The sequence below is a fragment of the Anomaloglossus baeobatrachus genome, chromosome 6 (genome assembly GCF_048569485.1).
Source record: "Anomaloglossus baeobatrachus isolate aAnoBae1 chromosome 6, aAnoBae1.hap1, whole genome shotgun sequence".
Lineage (NCBI taxonomy): Eukaryota > Metazoa > Chordata > Amphibia > Anura > Aromobatidae > Anomaloglossus > Anomaloglossus baeobatrachus.
The window spans coordinates 220,461,228-220,482,429 of NC_134358.1; the positions used below are offsets into that span (position 1 = coordinate 220,461,228).

Consider the following 21,202-nt stretch of genomic DNA (forward strand, 5'->3'; position numbering starts at 1 on the left):
GAGATAACAATGGAGGAAGAAAGTACACAGGTTTATATTATTTAGCTCAGCCTCATCTCATCTTCTCAGTGCAGATTTTGTGATAATGAAGAGGAAAAGGCTGAGGAGGAGAAGAAGAAACAGGAGATAGTTACCTACGCTACAGAGGGTACTACCAACACCAGCTTCTCGACTGTTCAGTGTGGATGGCCTGAAGAAGAGGGGTAAGAGGAGGAGGAGGACATGGAGAGTCATTCCTCTGGTGGGAACAGGAAAGTCTTGCCTTTTTCTTAGTTTGGCACACATAGCAGACTTTATGTCCTGCTGCCTTTGCTGTGACACTCACGTTATACGCATTTTGAACGATTACTGGTTATGTATACCTCCCAGGGGTAATTTTTTTTCAGCCATTGCATTTAGTGTATTGGCTTTATAGGTGTCCCACTCCTTTCAGAAAAAAAAAAATATTTTCTGAGGCCCTCCTCTATCTCTCTTCTAGAGTGTATAGGAGTGACTCCTTCATATTTTTGGCAGCCCATGCACTTACTGCATAGGGTTTATGTGTAGGCTTTATTATTGTAGGGCTAGCTGTTGGAAAAGGGATAGTGTACCATTACAGGCATATAGGCAAGTTTTTTTCTTTTCAGTCCTTGCTGCTGTAACCTAAGAACAGAAAACCTGCTCTGGGCTACATGTATTAGATTCTATTCCCTATTAATACCTGTTAGTTGCAAGGAGTTTGTATGTTCTCCCCATGTTTGCGTGGGTTTCATCCGGGTTCTCCGGTTTCCTCCCACACTCCAAGGACATACTGATAGGGACTCTAGATTGTGAGCCCTGATGGGGACAGTGTTGCCAATGTATGTAAAGCGCTGTGGAATTAATAGCGCTATATAAATGAATAAAATTATTATTATTATTAATTATTATACATAATTTAATATGCATAAGGCGTGCAGCAAGGGATGGTGAAGTGGACGTGCTGCATAAGGTGTGGTCCTGGGTCAGGTGAAATTGTGTCTGGTACGTGAAAACAACAATCACACTCATCCAGGAGCCCTAGCTTCCTGTCCAACTTTGCAGGGGGGCATAAGACACGACTCCCGAAGGACAAAAGTTCATACAGGTTTTTGGTTGGATGGCAGATAATACCCAGTTTAGAAGTCAGAATCTTTTTAAAATTGTACCAAAATTAAATCAGAGTCTCTCCTCTGTCTCTTGTTGACCGAATTGCAATGCCTCCTAGTCATTATAGCTCGTCCTCTCTCTGAGTGTATAGGTTTTCCCAGTTTCAGAGTCAGAATGTTTTTAAAATTTTACCAAACTAAATCATAGTCTCTCCCCTACATCTCTTGCAAGATGTATTGCAATGCCTCCTTATCATTTAGGTAGGCCTCACACTGAGTGCATAAACTTTCCCAGTTTGGGAGTTAAAATGTTTTTAAAATTATATCAAAACTGAATCAGAGACTCTCCTCTACTTGTCCTCCAGGGTGTATTGCAATACCTCCTTCTTAGTGCATAGGCTTTATGAGTGTAGGAGCCCCACTACCTAACAATTTTAATAGAAGGTGTATGAGGCACTTCTTTATCTCTAACACAGGGTGTATCAGAGACCCTCTTCCTTCTAATTTTTGCCAGTTCTTGTATTGTCCTCATAGGCTTTGTGGGTTTCAGAGCCCGCCCTTCATAAATTAAACAGGATGTGTCCGACCATGTCCCAATCACAACATGCCCACATAAGGTAATACAATATTAAAATTACATTTACCAGTGAATGGTTTTTTCACCATTGAAAGTAATGTGAATATAGCCAAAGGGGTGGAGGAGGCTTTTTTTCTCTCTTTTTAAATTTATCTGATATACAAGTCATTATACAGGAAGGAATTCGGGAGATAGTGAGCTCTCCATCAATGGAAATCTTCAAGCGGAAGCTGGATAGGCATATAATTGAGATGATTTAAGAAAACCTGCACTTGCAGGGGGTTGGACCCGATGCCCCTTGAGGTCCCTTCCAACTCTACCATTCTATGATTCTATAAATGTTTCCTAACATTTTTTCTGTATAATCCATGTTATCTTCGGTTTGGTATGTTTTATTGTCAGTCTGTAAAAGAGGAGTAATACACTGACAACATTGTTCCCAGCAGCGACCTGGGAGTCTGAGATGTGTCCAGGTATCTTCCCCATACTGTTCCTATTCCTTTTGAGCACTTTTTCCATCCCTTTCTGCGATTTTACTGCCCCCTAGATCTTCTGGGAGGGTCTGCTCGAACAATGCTAGCATTTCCCATTGCCTTCTATTATACCCGTTACTTGAGACAAGCAGCCAAACAGATTTGCTCGATTCAACTACCGAGCACCCAAGTATTTTCGTACTCACTCATCGCTATTGATTAACCCTCAAAAACTCATAACAGATATTGCACACTTTAACAATGCATATAATGCCCCACTGTACATTTTACAAGAGAATGTAGTGTCCTTAAAATTGTAAGCTACAAAACAGTGTCCAGGCACCAAAGAAACCAAAAAGTAATTCCTCAATAACAGTAATATGGCTGCTAAGTTGTACATAGACCAACATCAATCTTTATAAGAGAGAGATTGTGATAAATTATTAAAAATAAGAGTTATTTTGCCATTTGATCAATTAAAGCAGTTACTACTTACAACTTTCAAAAGCTTCAAAGCCCCAAAATAAAATGCTGGCATGAATTATACATTACAGCTCTCTGACAAAAAGAAGACGCGTTGCTTCTATTATTAGCTAAAATACTTGGCAGCAGCAAAGCAGAGGAGGTTACAAGGGCATAAACAGTGCGAAGCAAAACTCAATCCAAAAAATGAAAATTACAGTACAAGATGTGCATGGAGAAAACAATCCTCATCAGAGCTTCCTAGTCACAAAGAGACAATTAGCTTATAATATCGCAAACAATTGTCTTCATAATTAGGATGCTTAATATGACAGTTATGCAAATAAATAAACACAATCTGTGAGTAAAGTAAAAGGAAGTAAGAGCAGTTGAATGGAAAGAAAACTTTCTTTTTTAACCCTTAATAAACTGATTTGATTTCTGTGTTTATTTAATAAAACAAAATTCCTATGTGCATGTTTAGACAAGGGATAGTGATGAGTGCGCACTAATGTGCTCGTGACTCGAATCAAGCAGGTCCAATGCTCGGACTCGATCAATTCGACTGAGTAAAATAAAAGTCTAAGGAGAACTCAAGCATTTTTCCGGCAGACCCCACCCAAGATAAAAAAGACAGCTGGGGACTGATATTATCAGGCTGGCAAGGACCATGGTTATTTGGGCCTTCCCAAACTAAAAATAGTCCACAACCATCCCAAAATTAGATGAGAATTTTTTCGCGTTTCACCTTGACTCTTCCCAATTGACCTGATGCTGTTGCCATCAGAGTAATAATTTTTGGGGTTAATGTCAGCAAGTTAGTAATGGAGAGGAATTTGTCAGACACCCCTTTTACTATCCCAGTAAGTGTAAAGCAAAAAAAAAAACCACACACAGTAAAAAAGCTTGTTTGAAAAAAGAATCCACCACATTATTCCTTGTTCAACAAGTTAATTTAAAAAAACAAACAAAAACATGAAAATTTAACATAATCTATTGTGTAGTGGTCCAACAACGTCCCTAAAATCTGTAGTTCAACATATGGAGACTTGTGCAGAGAATGAGGTTCCATAGATCACTCAGTGCCAGACTCGGAGTTTCTCACGCATGATGACGTCCGTAACTCAGGGATATCATCGCGCATGAGAAACTCTGGGTGTGGCGCTGACTGGAATTAACCTAGAGAGCCTCATTCTGAAAATGAGGCTCTATAGGTTGGAGGAATTATGGATAGTGTGGCGGAGTCTTTATTCAAATAAACTAGTTTTTACTGCGTGGTTTTTTTTAATGTTCCACCAATTGGATTAGTAATGGGGTTGCCTGATAGATATCTCTACATTACTAAACCCTGGGCTTGATGTAAACTGACAATTCAAAGCTGACATCAATCCCATAAACCGAAGCGCCAGAATTGGTGCATCTCATTTGATACGTCAAGTCTGGGACAGCTACAGGCTGCTATTTTTAGGCTGGAACGAGCAAATAATAATGGGTTTTCCCAACCTGATAATAGCAGCCCACAGTTGTATGCTTTACCTTAGCTGGTTATGAAAAATAGGCAGGACCCCATGTCATTTTTTAAAAAGTATTTTTTTATTTATTTCATAATAAATTATTTAAACAAATGACTGGGGTCCCCTCTATTTTTGATCACCAGCCAAGGTACTGTATATCCCATTATAATTATCAGAAAATTTCTTCCCTGGCTAGATTATTATTATTATTATTATTTATTATTATAGCGCCATTCATTCCATGGCGCTTTACAAGTGAAAGAGGGTATACGTACAACAATCATTAACAGTACAAGACAGACTGGTATAGGAGGAGAGAGGACCCTGCCCGCGAGGGCTCACAGTCTACAGGGAATGGGTGATGGTACAATAGGTGAAGACAGAGCTGGTTGCGCAGTGGTCTACTGGACTGAGGGCTATTGTAGGTTGTAGATCAATAATTGTCTTATGTAATGTCAAAAGAGACTTTCAAATTCTCTCTTCAGAATAACTGGAATTGCTTACAAACTTAACAGTGACTCTAGAAGAAATAGAAGTCATTCTTCTCAAAATATTACCTGAGTTTCTCCAATGGAAAAGTCTTTCAGCATCTTCTTTCTTGCCAGGGAATGCTATGACACCACGAGGATCAAAACCATCTGAACATGAACTGAAACACCTGTAAAATACAATATTCTGTCAAAAAGGTGTTATCTGATAGAGCATTATTTATACAAATGACTGGGTTACTTATGTACTAATCCCGGATAATAATTGATCTTCCAACATGATTCTCTAGGTCAGTATGATTACAATGATACCAAACTTTTATTGAGCTTTTTCCTTAAAGCGTAACCGTCATTTTACTTTTTATTTCAGAAATCAATAGTGCACCTGAAAATAAGCAACTTTGTAATATATCTTTATAGAGTAGACCTGGTTGGTTCTCCTGGGAGAGGGCCTCATCATCCATGCCCGAGCACGCTGCGGACAATTGGGGTTTGGTGTGTGAGGCTGCGATGGTATCTCAGGCTCTGAGATCTCCATTGTCCACTGTGTGGCTTGTTGTGTGGTACGTCCTGCTTGGACCTTACAATGAGGAAATTAAACTGGCTTTTACAAACAGCACTTTTTTTAATAAACGGCCAAACTTGTGAGAAGAGGGTAGCTGATAACACATTCACCATCTGGATCTGTGCAATACACAGCTCCTTTCTCAGAGTTCCAGGTTACAGTTTATTTTCGTCCACAGAGACAACAAATGAATAGGGAGACAGTTGAATCGCCTGCATCTTCCCAGATATATGGCCACACTGCTCAATGTGTTTTGCTATGGGCACTATACTTCAGCACGTTCTTTACTGCTTCATTAGGGCCACTCGTAGAGCTGATACCCCTTTCCCAGTGTCCTCAGCCGGGTGCTCCCTTTTTCTTCTAAGGCCCCCTAATAGCTGGCCAACACAGATTCCTTCCATCTAAACTGTAGAAGGATCAGTTTTATCTCATTTTCACAACAAAAGACTAGAAGCAATGGGATGAAACTGATGGGGAGGAGACACAGATTAGAGATTAGAAAAAACTTTTTGACAGTGAGGGTGATCAACAAGTGGAACTGGCTGCCACGAGAGGTTGTGAGTTCTCCATCAATGGAAATCTTTAAAAAGAGGTTGGACGGACATCAGTCTGGGATGATTTATTGAATCCTGCTTTGAGCAGGGGGTTGGACTAGATGACCCAGGAGGTCCATTCCAACTCTAATATTCTATGATTTTATGATAAACATTCCCTTCAGGAGTCCACAACACACCTGAAGCACTCTGACACCTCTGTAACAGTTAGATCTTTATGCTTTTACTTTTTTGTATGAGCCTGAGTTTCCACGCCACAGCTCCCCATTTTCTTTCACTTCCTCTCACACTCACTTCCCTGCTACCAGGAACTAGCTTCTTGTTGGTGATGCCACGGCCCACAGGGGTGGAGGGGGGGGAACAACAGCTAGCACAAGGCAATAACATTATATAAAACAGTATGCATCATTATAGTACACAACAACATTGATGTCTTCAAGGAGAATGGGGCAGCCTGTCCACCATCTTACATCTTAAAAGACAAATCTGCTTCTTTCTCTGTCAGAGTTGATCAATCATTATCTGAGGTAAAATCTGTATTCAGTGAAGAATTTCCCATTACTGAGATAGGAGATGGCAGTTAGTACTAATGAAATTCTATGTAGATAGAAGAGGGAGGAGGGGTGGAGCTCTGCCTCTAGCTCCTTCTTCTGCCTCTCGCTCCTCCCTCCTCCCATCATCAAAGAATCTCATTAGCATAACCGCCGTCTCCTATCTCAGTAATGGGAAAGTCTTCACTGAATACAACTTTTACCTCAGAATTGAGAATTTTGATGATGACTGATCAATTTCAGCAGTGAAACAAGCAAATACATCTGATAAGATATAGTACAAAGTTGCTTATTTTTATGTGTATTATTGATTTAGGACATAAAAATTTAAACAACAGTTATGCTTTAAAGAGTGTATTTGGGACCTAAAAAACAATTAAAAAAATAATGTGCCTAAGCACCAGCAGGCAGGTAGTTGCAACCTACCCAGTTGTGCCCAGCACTTTTGTTCACCAGTAGAGAATGGTTACAGATTGCTCCTGCTATCGATTCATTTGCTTCCGCTGATGTTGCATCAACAGAGTGGCGACTTCTCATCCGCTTTGCTGTGTAGGAGGGACAGGACAGCTGACGTCATACTGATTGACATCTGGCCCCCCCAGTAAGGCAGCGGAAAGCTGGCTGTCAATCAGCATGATGTTAGCAGTCCCACCCCATCTACAGAGCAGAGAGGAAAAGAAGGCACAGCTCTGTTGATGCGATGTCTACGGATGCAGCTGAATTGCTGGTAGGAACAGTCTGTGACCACTCTTTACTGATGTAGAACAGCGCCGGACACTACAGGCAGATAGAAAGTGACTACCAGCCTGTTAGTGCTTAGGTACACTTACATAGTTACACAGTTACTTAGGTTGAAAAAAGACCTAGGTCCATCTACTTCAACCTTCCTCCACCAGTTCTACTGTTTGTCCCTAAATCATTTATAACCAATAATGTTGTGTGTACTGAGGAAATCATCCAGCCCTTTTTTAAAAGCCGTTATAGTATCTGCCATTACTATCTCTTGTGGTAGGGCATTCCACAGTCTGACCGCTCTAACTGTAAAGAACCCTTTCCTATTTAGCTGCCGGAATTTATTTCTTTATTTTTTTAAAGTCTCGGATATACCCTTCAAGCGATGAAGGAAAAATCTGAAATTTGTAAAAAAAAATAAATAAAAAATGTGGTTTGTGACGCCATTTCCTAAGATCCATAACATTTAAAGTTATCCATCGATTGAGCAATTGTAGAGCTTGCTTTCTGTGTGGCGAGATTTTCTGATATCAGACTGGAGTACATATGATGTTGTGTTCACTTTGTATTGACATTTTTTTATGAAGGTGTGGTGAGAAAAAAATACAACTCTAGCATATTTATTTTGTATTTATATACAATGTCTACCATCCATCTACTTAATTTCATAGTTAGACTAAAGTCTAACGATTCAGATACCAAACTTGTTATTTTTTTGAATGCCTTTATTATGGAGGAAAAAAGGGTTGATTCCAATTTTGAGATATATATATATATATATATATATATATATATATACTAGCTGTACTACCCGGCTTCGCCCGGGTTAATAACTGCTGTTAACAAAATAGAATGTATTAAGAAAAATGTATTCTGCACACAAAAAACACAAAACAAATAGATAGAAATGTAATTATTAAAAGGCAAAAACTAAGCTAATAGAAGCATTTCACAACATATATTTCAACACCACAGAAATTCCACACAGATTTAACTAAATTGGCCAAGTAATGTGCTCCGTCTGTCTCTTTCCAGGTCTGCCTCTTTCCTCGTCTGCCTGTCTCTTTCTTTGTCTGTCTCTATCTCTCTGTTTCTTTCCCCATCTGTCTCTTTCCAGGTCTGTCTCTTTCGCAGGTTTGTCTCTTTCCCCGTCTGTCTCCCCGTCTCTTTGTCTGTATCTTTTCCTGTCTGTCTCTTTCCCTGTCTGCCTGTCTTTGTCTGTCTCTATTTCTCTGTCTCTTTCCCCGTCTGTTTTTATCAAGGTCTGTGTCTTTCCCCATCTATCTTTGTCTGTCTTTCTGGCTGTCTCCTCCTTCCCTGTCTGCCTGTCTCTGTCCCTGTCTGCATGTCTGTCTGTCTCTTTCCCCATCTGTCTCTTTCCAGGTCTGTCTCGCTTTTTCACCATCTGTCTCTGTCTGTCTCTATCACCGTTTGTCTCTGTCTGTCTCTTTCCCTGTCTGTCTCTATCTCTCTGTCTCTTTCCCTGTCTGTCTCTATCTCTCTGTCTCTTTCCCTGTCTGTCTCTGTCTGTCTCTCTGTCTGTCTCTCTCTATCCGTCTCCCCACCGACATCTTATTACTGTCAAAACATAGTCTACGACGTTCCCTGGGTCACATGAGGTGTCTGTGCAAAATTTCATGATTGTAAATGCGACGGTACGGATACACTTTTCGTTTCATTTTTTCCCCATTATGTAGATAGGGGCAAAATTGATTGGTAAATTGGAACGTGCGGGGTTAAAATTTCACCTCACAACATAGCCTATGACGCTCTCGGGGTCCAGACATGTGAGTGTGCAAAATTTTGTGATTGTAAATGCCACGGTACGGATACACTTTTCGTTTCATTTTTTCCCCATTATGTAGATAGGAGCAAAATTGATTGGTAAATTGGAACGCACGGGGTTAAAATTTAGCCTCTCAACATAGCCTATGACGCTCTCTGGGTCCAGACGTGTGAGTGTGCAAAATTTTGTTGCTGTAGCTGCGACGGTGCAGATGGCAATCCCAGACATACATACATACATACATACACACACACATATACATACATACATACATACACACATTCAGCTTTATATATTAGATTTATCAGGTAAAGTGTTAGCCCCCTTGGGGAACTTTCACCGGCTTATACTATATACTGTAAAGCAGGGTTTACATGCAACGACATCGCTAATGAGATGTCGTTGGGGTCACAGAATTCGTGACGCACATCCGGCCTCGTTATTGATGTTGTTGCGTGTGAAACGCAGGAACGACCGGTAACAATCAAAAATACTCACCCTATCGTTGATCGTTGTCCAGTCGTTCCTATCCTGATTATCGTTGCTTTTGCAGATATGATGTTGTTCGTCGTTCCTGCAGCAGCACACATCGCTATGTGTGACACCGCAGAAATGAGGAACAACATTGTACCTGCAGCCGCACGCAATGAAGAAAGAAGGAGGTGGGCGGGATGTTCATCCCGCTCATCTCCGCCCCTCTGCTTCTATTGGCCGGCCGCTTAGTGACGCCGCTATGACGCCGCACGAATCGCCCCGTTAGAAAGGAGGCGGTTCGCCGCCCACAGCGACGTCGCTAGGCAGGTAAGTATGTATGACGGGTGTTAGCGATGTTGTGCGCCACGGGCAGCGATTTGCCCCTGACGCACAACCGACGCACAACACTTGCAATATCGCTGCATGTAAAGCCCGCTTAATACTGTAGTATGTCATTGTAAAGTGAAATTGACCTTGTGACTGAGCTTCATAGAAGGACCAAGATGGCAGCAGAGGGGGCCTCCAGGTACCACCTGGCTGCCATGGTAACCCATCATTGCCCCACGGACATGTCACAGGGGGCAGAAAGAAGCCGATGCCCATGACAACCAGCTATCACACTATTTAAACTTGACCGTCACAGACTGAGAGCAGCATTTAGATCGTTATGGGCATCAATCAGACCTCACCTCCGGCCGCTGCTGTTTGTTCTTAGATGCTGATGTAATATGGCTGGTATCCAACATGTGTGCAAAGAGCTCTGTTCCTGAACCCCTCAAACCGTGGTCACCTATATTTTGAATAAGATTATATTCACACTTTCTGATTTTCTGTTCTGTATAAAAGACTTTTGAGCAGTCTCATTATCATCACAGACAGGATGGTAATGAAAATGAACACGTTTGTATACAGTAGATAACACAGGGTCCACCATTCACAATAGTTGATGTCACAGCTCACCTCCTCCCCATCCTGTGCAATAACAGATAACCCCTCTATATACAGTAGATAACACAGGGTATGCCATTCACAATACAGTAGGTGATGTCACAGCTCCCCTCTTCCTTTTCCTGTACAATGACATGTTACACCTCTATATACAGAAGATAACACAGTTTACATCATTTACAATAGGTGATGTCACAGCTCATCTCCTCCCCATCCTGTACAATGACAGATAACACCTCTATATACAGTAGATAACACAGGGTATGCCATTCACAATACAGTAGGTGGTGTCACAGCTCCCCTCTTCCTTCTCCTGTACAATGACATGTTACACCTCTATATACAGTAGATAACACAAGTTCCATCTTTCACAATAGGTGATGTCACAGCTCATCTCTTCCCCTCCTGTAAAATGACAGATAACACCTCTATATACAGTAGATAACACTTTCCACCATTCACAATAGGTGATGTCACAGCTCCCTTCCTCCTTCTCCTGTACACAGACATGTTACACCTCTATATACAGAAGATAACACAGTTTACATCATTTACAATAGGTGATGTCACAGCTCATCTCCTCCCCATCCTGTACAATGACAGATAACACCTCTATATACAGTAGATACACTGGGTCTGCCATTCACAATAGGTGATGTCACAGCTCCCTTCCTCCTAATCCTGTACAAAGACATGTTACACCACCTTATACAGTAGATAACATAAGGTCTGCCATTCACAATAGGTGGTCACAACTCCCCTCCTCCTTCTCCTGTATAATGACATGCTACACCTCTATATACAGTAGATAACACAGGTTCCATCATTCACAATAGGTGATGTCACAGCTCACCTCCACTGCCCCCTTCACAATGACCTTTGTGTAGATTAGAGAAATTGTGTATTAAAGATTAGCATCTATAAAAACAAATAGGATCTGAGAATAGTTGGCCATACACTTTAGATGTCTGTCAGCCGAACTAGGTTTCGGCCATCTCAGCAGGTTCTCCCTTACACAGGAGCGGTCGTTTAGGCAAGAAATGAGAAGGCCATTGCCAGATGTCTTATCTCCAGTATAACAAAGCCATTGTCAGTCTGAAATCATACATGCATGATCGACATCCTCTGATTGCCACCATACACACTAGACTCTTGGTCAATAACGGCACGTTCGACCAACAGTAGTCGAACATGTATGGTCAACAATGTCATGTTTGTGCTCACATTAATAATATACATTCTGTAGAAATATTAATTCTATAGAAATTTTCAGACGACTGGAACGGGAATGAATCATGCTTCTGAAAAGCCGTAACACCGAAAGGAAATCATTATTTAAATGTTATTTATTTGGACACGATTTTTCAAGACAGGCAGGTGTGATTTTTTTTTTCAGCAAAGTTTTAGGGGCTTCACTGACCTCAGTGGGAAAAAAAACTCAATATGTGCTAAAAAAAAATACTGTATGAGTATGATGCAGAATTTAAAAATATATCTCTAAATTTAGCATTCTCTTTACTCATGCTCCTTGAGGTCTCGGCACCAGTCAACCACAAAACTTAACCCATAATTGGCTCCAATTTGTATATTTTGGTATCCAGTTTATCCAAATATGATCAAATCAAATTAAAATATTTCTTTAGGAACCACATATTTTCATCATGTTCCAGAAGAAACATCAGTAAGGTCTATTATTGTACGCTCAACCTGCTTGGGCTATTTTGCAATCTTGATTCTTGACATTCAAATATTATCTATTATTTCAGAATTATCAGCACTATTTTTAGCCAGAAAATACAGAAATAACTATGGAAAATATGTCCTATTCAAATGCCTTCACAGAATAGTAATTCAATTTTATTATTGAAAATGCACCAATAGAGATCAGTGTTTTCCAGCACAAGTTCTTCAAATTATTTCATAGGTTGAGAAATAAAACAATGTAATATAAAGGTAATTTTAATTATTTAAGGACCATATAATCTTTACTGGGTGCTTTTCTTGCAACCATTTTAAATCTCATCCTATTTTTGTATATAACTAGTGCTACAATTTAATTGTATTCCAACGAGAGAGGATCTATCAAATCTGCGATTGGATGATGACATATATGTTAAAGAGATTGTCCACTACTTTAATATTGATGGCCTATCCTTAAGACCCCTTTGCACGCAATGACATCGCTAACGAGATGTCGTTGGGGTCACGGAATTCGTGACGTTGTTGCGTGTGAAACGTACGAACGGCCGCTAACAATCAAAATTACTCACCTAATCGTTGATCGTTGACACGTCGTTCTAATCCCAAATATCGTTGCTGTTGCAGGACGCAGGTTGTTTGTCGTTCCTGAGGCAGCACACATCGCTACGTGTGACACCCCATGAACGAGGAACATCATCTTACCTACGTCCTCCGGCAACGAGGTGGGCGTCACTTTCTTTCGGCTTCTCACTGCCCCTTCGCTTCTATTGGATGGCTGCCGTGTGACGTCGCTGTGACACCGCACGAACCACCCCCTTAGAAAGGAGGCGGTTTGCCAGCCACAGCGACGTTGCAAGGCAGGTAAATACGTGTGACGGGGACTAACGATGTTGTGCGCCACGGGCAGCGATTTGCCCGTGACGCACAACCGACGGGGGTGGGTGCTTTCACCAGCGACATCGCTAGCGATGTCGCTGCGTATAAAGCCCCCTTTAGAATAGGTCATCAATGTCTGATCCATTGGGGTCCGATACCCAGCATCCCCACCAGTCAGCCATTGTCGGTGTCAGCAGCTGGAAATGCTCAGTTGCGGAGCTGCCCTATCAACTGGTAGCAACTGGATACTGCACATCCACCTCCTTTTTAAATTAATAGGAGGTGGATGTGCAGTACCCAGTCTTGGCCACTATCAGAAGATAAGCAGCTCCTGAACTGTGCATTTCCAGCTGCCACTGCTGCCACCAAGAACAGCTGGTCAACGGGGTGTCGGACCGCAGCTGATCAGACATTCATGACCTATTCTAAAGATAGGGCTTCAAAGTAAAAGTAGTGGACAACCTCTTTAAAGAGAACCAATCACCAGGATTTTCCTATATAAACTAAAGCCAGTGCTATACTGGCGCTATCATGCTGATTCTATACATACATTTAGTTGTCAGATTGGATGTATAGTCTCTGAAATACAGGCAAGTAAAGTTACAGAAATGTACAGCTTTTTGATTGACAGCAGCTGCTAAATAGCTAATATGTGGCTGGGGTTTTGCTATCTATTCCTGCCCCTGTCTGCTACTTGGCCTCTGTAGATGCTAGACTATATGGGCTGCATTTTTAACATGACCCTATCACGTGACAGAAATGACTCATACCTGGAAGGAGCCCATACAGTCTAACATCTACAGAGGCCAGGCAGCAGACAAGGGTAGGAGTAGATAGCAAAACCCGACCCACATATTAGCTATTCGGCAGCTGCTGCCAATAAAAAAGCTGTACATTTCTGTAACTTTACTTGCTTGTTTTTCAAAAACTATACATCCTATCTAACAACTAAAGGTATGTAACGAATCAGCATGATAGTGCCAGTATGGCACTGTCTTTAGCTCATATAGGAAAATCCCTGTGATTGGTTCACTTTAAGTTCAGTAATGCCTGTAGACAATATTTGTAACATAGGAAATTAATGACTTTTCCCAACTGCAATTGGCCACATCAGTCTACCAGATTTGGTTCATCTTCTTTCTTCAGATACAAGCCACTCCCCAGTCACCCACTGTAGAGGGGAGCTCGGTCAGCATCATCTCTGCACTGTTGGTCAGAACTTCATGTGCCTCAATGTTAGAGATGAGCAAATCTCAAAATAAAGAATATAGTCCCATTACTGTACACCTCTCTCACCCCTTCACTCTTTACTGTCCCCAATCTAGTCTTTGGCACATCTTCTCATCACCACCACTTAGTACTATTTCCCAGAGCCTCCTAACATTAGGGGAACCTCTGACTCTGATTCTAGCAATAGTGCCTGGGCCCCTTGATAATGAATAGTAAACAATAAAATGATAAAATAAATGTATTTAAATAATGGTGTAAACTTTATTACAGTGGCATGAAAAGGTTTGGGCATCCCTAGTCAAAATTACTGTTATTGTGAACAGCTAAGCAAGCTGAAGATGAAATGATCTCTGAAAGGCATGAAGTTAATGATGACATCTTTCCTTTGTATTTTAGGGAAAATATATATATATGAATATATAGATATTCATGTTTTCCTTTTTTAAATTAACAAAAATGGAAACTGGGTCGATTCAAAAGTTTGGGCACCCTACACAGTTAGTACCTAAGAGGCAAGGTAGGACACCAAGGGCCACTTTATACATCATGGAACAACATGTGGTCACCCTCAAACAACCATATATAGCACTGAGAAAACTAGGAGGGAATAAATGACCAATGTATAGGTTTGAAGAGAAATCAATTCAAACGAGGAAGGTTCAAGTATAACAATGAAGGCTTTATTCAAATGTAAAAAACCACTTTAAAAAGAGACTTGAACAAATAATCCAAGGTAATAAATATAGGTAAGGACAGGAAGATAGAGGAAAGGTTTCAGAGCAAAAAGGCAGTTTAGGTCTGAGCCGTCACCATGGGAAACAAACATAGGAGCTCCATCCTGGCATGTACAAATTAATATTGCAATCCAAGTGGACAAAGACATGCCGACTATTACAGAGAGCAGAATTACTTACCCATGGTGAAGCTTAGTCAGACCAACAGCCACCGCACCCCAACGCGTTTCGTAGTCTTTTTCAAGGGACTGCCCTTGAAAAAGACTACGAAACGCGTTGGGGTGCGGTGGCTGTTGGTCTGACTAAGCTTCACCATGGGTAAGTAATTCTGCTCTCTGTAATAGTCGGCATGTCTTTGTCCACTTGGATTGCAATATTAATTTGTACATGCCAGGATGGAGCTCCTATGTTTGTTTCCCATGGTGACGGCTCAGACCTAAACTGCCTTTTTGCTCTGAAACCTTTCCTCTATCTTCCTGTCCTTACCTATATTTATTACCTTGGATTATTTGTTCAAGTCTCTTTTTAAAGTGTTTTTTTACATTTGAATAAAGCCTTCATTGTTATACTTGAACCTTCCTCGTTTGAATTGATTTCTCTTCAAACCTATACATTGGTCATTTATTCCCTCCTAGTTTTCTCAGTGCTATATACAGTTAGTACCTAGTAGCGCCCTCTTTGGCAAGTATCATAGCGTATACATGCTTTTTGTAGCCAACCAAGAGTGTTTGAATTCTTATTTGAGAGATTTTCATCCATTTTTACTTGGAAAAGTCTTCCAGTTCTGTGAGATTCCTGAGTCGTCTTGCATGCACTGCTCTTTTGAGGTTTAGCCACAGATTTTCAATGATGTTCAGATCAGGGGCCATTGTAAAACCTTCAGCTTGCACCTTTTGAGGTCGTCTATTATGGATTTTCACATGTGTTTAGGATAATATCTATTTGTGGAAGCCATCCTCTTTTCAACTTCAGCTTTTTTACATATAGCGTTATGTTTGCATCAAGAATTAGTTGAAATTTCATTGAATCCATTCTTTTTTCTACCCGTAAAATGTTCTCTATGCCATTGGCTGCAGCAGAACCCCACCACATGATTGATCCACCCCCATGGTTAATGGTTGATGAGATACTCTTTTCTTGAAATTCTGTGTCCTTTTTTTCTCCACATCAAGCATTGTGGCCAAAGAGTTCTTTTTTAACCTCATCGCTTCACAGGACTTGTTTCCAAAATACATCATCTTCTTTAGATGTTCTTTTGCATACTTCTGACTCTGAATTTTATGGTAAAAATGCAGGAGAGGTTTTCTTCTGATGACTCTTCCATGAAGGCCATATTTGTGCAGATGTCTCTGAACTGTAGAACAATGTACCACAACTCCAGAGTCTGCTAAATCTTCCTGAAGGTCTTTTGCAGTCAATCAGAGGTTCTGATTTGTCTCTCTAGCAATCCTACTAGCAGCTCTCACAGACATTTTGCTTGGTTTTCCAGACCTTATCTTGACCTCTACAGTTCCCCGTAACTGACATTTCTTAATTACATTTCAAACTGAGGAAAGGGCAACTTGAAAACACTTTGCTATCTTCTTATAGCTTTCTCCTGCTTTGTGGGCCTCCACCATTTTCATTTTCAGAGTGCTAGGCAGCTGCTTAGAAGAAGCCATGGCTGCTGTTTTTTTGGCACAAGGTTAAAGGAGGCTTGATTTTTATAAAGCTATGAAATTTGCATCACCTGGCATTTCCTAATGATGATAGTGAACAAGCTATAACCCTAACAGGCTAAATAAGGTCTGACATCTTGGTCAAAGTTATCTGAGCACACAAATCTCCAAGGGTGCCCAAACTTTTGCATCCGCCCATTTTCCTTATTGTAATTTTTAAAATGTAAAAGATGAAAATACATTTTTGCTTAAAATGCAAAGGAAATGTGTGATCTTTAACGTTATGCCATTTAGAGATCATTTTATCTTCAACTTGCTTAACTGTTCACAATAACACTAATTTTGACCAGGGGTGCACAAACTTTTACATGCCACTGTAATGGGCAATTTGCACAGCCCTTTGTAAATATAACCATATAATAAAATATGCTGCGGAAAAACCCTTTAACCAGTGAAAATATTAAACATTTTACTTTCTCCCATCCTTCTTGCTCAATAATTCAATCCACACATTTTTACCTTAAAACAAAAAACATATATTCTTATATTTTATAGCTTGTCTGTAGGGCAGCACGTTGGCTCATATGTGTTTCTCCCGTTTTTCCAGAAGCTGTTATCGCACATATATCCATCTCCTGCCAGAGGATCATATTGGTTAAATATTTCCTTTAAAGGGTTTTCTCAACCTGTAAAGTGAGGCGATATCAATCTTTATTGATCTTCAATCTTTGTCACCTCCACCAATCTTGAAAATGAAGAGAACACAATGTCATCACAACACAAGATAGATGCAAATTAGCTCTCCTCCAGATGATGGCACTACAGACACAGTTTTCGTTTTTCTGGAGGAGGACTAATTTGCATATTTTTTTCCCAGGGAGCATTGCCTGTAAGAATCTTCATATTAGCAGAAGCTCCACAAGGAGAACCAACAATTTCCAAGGGCTAAATAAGATTGGAAATGTACTTTGTTTAAATGACTTTCCCAGTGTAGACAAGGCATTTTCCTAAGGAAGATGTTACATTGATCATGGAAGGTTCCATGAATCAGGTGATGAATGAACCAGTGACAAGTGCTCATTTTTTCTCAGAGGAAGCAATGCAAGTTATCTATGAAATGAATGATTCAGATGGTTAATGCTCGGACATGCTGTATCCTTAAGGGGAAAAAAATACTACTTTTGCTCCGGCTGGTGAAGGAGGAATCTAAATTAAGAGATTCCCTCTTTATTACCTTATAATGACCAGAATTTAATAGAACCTGTCACCAGGTTTTCTCAATATAAAATAGGCCCGCCACCTTTAAGGCCCCTTTTACAGTATTCTAGTAAGCTAAATATAAGTCCCCTATTTCCTCTGCATATCACAAAAACTACCATTTATTCTACCCTCATATGGTGCAATCCAGTCCGATAGGCGTCGCGGGTCTTGCTTCAGTACCTCCTCTGTCGTCACAATTGCAGTCCTTCTTATTTCTTGCAGATGACATGTCTTACGTCATCTACACAGTGTCCCACAATCACACTCCTCCGCAGTCATACTTTGTTTTTCGCTGCTGAGGGCAGAGCAAAGTACTAAAATGCGCATGCGTGCATAGAGGCCAAACAGCGCATATAACCTGTGAGTAAAGCCGACACTTTCGCAGTACAGTACTTAGGAAAGGAGCACAATTGGGGGCCTCTGTGTGGATGACGTAGGATGTTTCATTCACATGAATCAAGCTGGACAACGCTGAGTACAAGAGAATAGACGTCAAAAAAAGATCCGCGACATCCATCAGACCATATGGGGGCATGATAAAAGATATTTACTTTTCTCTATACAGATTGGGATTGCTGACTGATGTACAACTTACTAGAATACTGTAAAGGAGGCCTTAAAGGTGGTGGCAATATTTTATACGAGGGGCTGCTGATATGTCTTTGGCTTTACCCAAAAAGAAACGAGATTGGATGACGAAACTTTACATTTATTCCACATACTCTCTACTGATGTCAACACACTTCTTACATCGGTATTCCAAGTTCTGTAAGCCTAGCAAAAAGAAGGATTTCAGTTATGCCTCAAACCAGGCATTTGTAGCTGCTATAGCATCAGAAATGGTGTGAACTTTGGCACCTTTGAGGTGTTTCTTCAGGTTTGGAAACAGATGATAGTAGGAGGGGGCTAGATCTGGTGAATAAGGTGGGTAGTCAACCAGCTGGAAGCCCAGATCTGCCAGTTTTGCCATGGTCGCGTGTGTAGTGTGAAAGGAGGCGCTGTCTTGCAGGAACAATATTCCTTTGGACAGCTTGCTGCACCTTTTGGCCTTCAGAGCTGCCATCAATTGGTCCAAAAGTTCAATGTAATAATTTGCATTGATGGTGGGACCCTTTTGAAGGTAGTCCACCAGCAGCACTCCTTCCTTATCTCAGAAGACAGACCCAATCACCTTAGTGGCTGATTTTTGCACCCTAAACTTCTTTGGATGAGGAGAACCACTGTGCCTCCACTTTTTTGATTGATCTTTGTTTTCAGTGTCATACAAATAAATCCAGGTCTCATCCATAGTAACCAGTCGATGCAGGAAGTTCTTATTAGTCCATAAACGCTGACATTTGCACCGGGAAGTTTTCACTCGCATGCTTCTCTGATCTGTTGTCAAACATTTGGGGACCCACTTTGCAGATGGCTTCCTCATGTCTAAATGCTCATGGATAATTACACAAACACATTCATGGGAAATTCCCATGATGTCTGCTATTGCTTTAGCTGAAATTTGTCGATTTTCCAGTATGAGGTTGTGCACAGCATCGACAATCTCCGGAATAACAACCACTCTCAGTTGTTCAGGATGTTCCTCATCATTGGTGCTTGAGTAGCTCATTTTAAATTTGGTAACTCAGTTCTTAACTGTGGAATATGAAGGGCATTGATCTCCCAATGTCTGTGACATATCACTATGAATATCCTCTGCGGCTTCGAGTACCATCTTTATGCTGATGACACACAACTATACACCTCATCCTCTGAGCTCACCCCTGCTGTACTATAGAATACCAGTGACTGTCTGGCTGCAGTTTCCAACATCATGTCTGCTCTCTATATGAAATTTAACCTTTCTAAAACTGAACTTCTTCTATTCTCTTCGTCTTTTAAACGTCCTAAACCCGATTTTTATTATTATTATTTCATTGCAGAAATAAGAATTTTATCACTCCTCTGCTGTCATTTGCTGTGAATATTGCATTAGACTCCACCATTTTGTTTTCCCGCATGCGTAGAACGTTGTTGCCGTAAGCAACAAACACAACATTTTGAAAACATATATTAGAGACATAAGGCTTTCATGTAATGTAACATTCATTACCAAAGAAACAAAAAAAGATCACAAAGACTTATCAGTAGCCCCTCGTATTGGGAAAACCTGATAGGTTCACTTTAATGCCCTGTAAAATGTCAATAGTAGAAAAGCAATGGTTGCTTGTCCTTCTCATACACCATTATAACCTTGTGGAGACACCATGATGGCTCTGATGTCAGCAACAAAAAAGTTCTATCCATTCCTGACTTTTCTAAAAGAAAAAAAAATAAAGAGTATTTGCTTGCCAAATTAATTTACACTGTATTGGGACACACAACTTCATCATTGAGCTCAGGCTTTTCATGCCATCCCATTGCTGCAGGTGTATAAAATCTAGCACCTGGCTCTGAACTCGGCCCTTACAATCATAAACAATGGGTTGTTTCAATGAGCTCTCTGAATTTGAGTATGATTGGAGGTCACCATTGCAAAAAGTCAGTTTGCTATTTTTTTTCCAACCTAAATATCCCATGATCTGTTGCTAGTGTTACTGTCACGCTCTCCGGGTCCCCTGCCCTGCTCCCCGGCTCACCTGCCACGCTCCCCGGCTTCCCTGCTTCTCTCCCCGGTCTCCAGCCTCCATTGCCCGCGGTCTCCAGGCGTCCCGGTCCCCGCTCCCGGCGCCCGTCTGCTACACAGCCCCAGCCCGGCTCTCCTGCTTCATGCTCACCGCTCCCTGCCCTGGTTTCTGGCACCCGGGCCGCGCGCATGCGCATTAGGGCGCGCGCGCAGTCATTGACCCTTTCTTAAAGGGCCAGCATCCACTAACAGGAAATTGAGCACACAGGTACAGGGTATAAAGGGGTTTAGTGTCCAAGTGGGCGGGGCCTGTTCTTCGTGTTTTCCAAGCTAGGAGTCAGGTCTCCTTGTGTCTCTGTGCCATACTTATCTATCTCTCTTCTAGAGCCGCTCCTGCCTCGCCATCCGGTCCTGCCGATTCCCAAACCCCGAATGCTGACCATCTGCCATCCTGTCAGTCCGTACCATCTCTGATCCCTGTGGTGACCCGTCCTCTCGCTCCATCGGTTCCGGACTCCGCCTGACAACTTCTCGGCCTCCGAACCTGAGCTCCGTCACCCGGACTACCATCAGTGACTCCGTGGTCCCAGGGACGTCTCCATTCTACTCTTGTGCACGGACTGTCCTGCTACCCGTAGTGCTCCGGCTACCGGACCCCTTGCCTTCATCAAGGAGTTCGGCCCAGTGGATCCACCTCCTGGGTCTGCCCGTCCACCTGGCCCTAACAGTTACATATTCCTAAATATTTCCATTTTTTAATAGTAATTCTAAACAAAGTCGTAAATCACACAAATTAAATGCTGCTCACTCAATAACTGACAAACTTTTTCCAGTATTAAAAAATGGAAGTGTTTAGGAATATGTAGTTCTAAACAAAGTAATAAACCACATAAAGTCAACACTGCTGACTC

General features: G+C 41.3%; 1 long non-coding RNA gene across 7 annotated transcripts in view; it reads right to left on the reverse strand.

Moving 5' to 3' along the window:
* The window catches only part of LOC142244232 (uncharacterized), a 332,530-nt gene that overhangs the window by 23,251 nt on the left and 288,077 nt on the right, over positions 1 to 21,202 (reverse strand). For all 7 annotated transcript variants that reach the window (XR_012724484.1, XR_012724482.1, XR_012724479.1 and 4 more), the window contains one exon: positions 4,690 to 4,790. This is a non-coding gene — a long non-coding RNA (uncharacterized LOC142244232). The remainder of the gene's footprint in view (positions 1 to 4,689; positions 4,791 to 21,202) is intronic.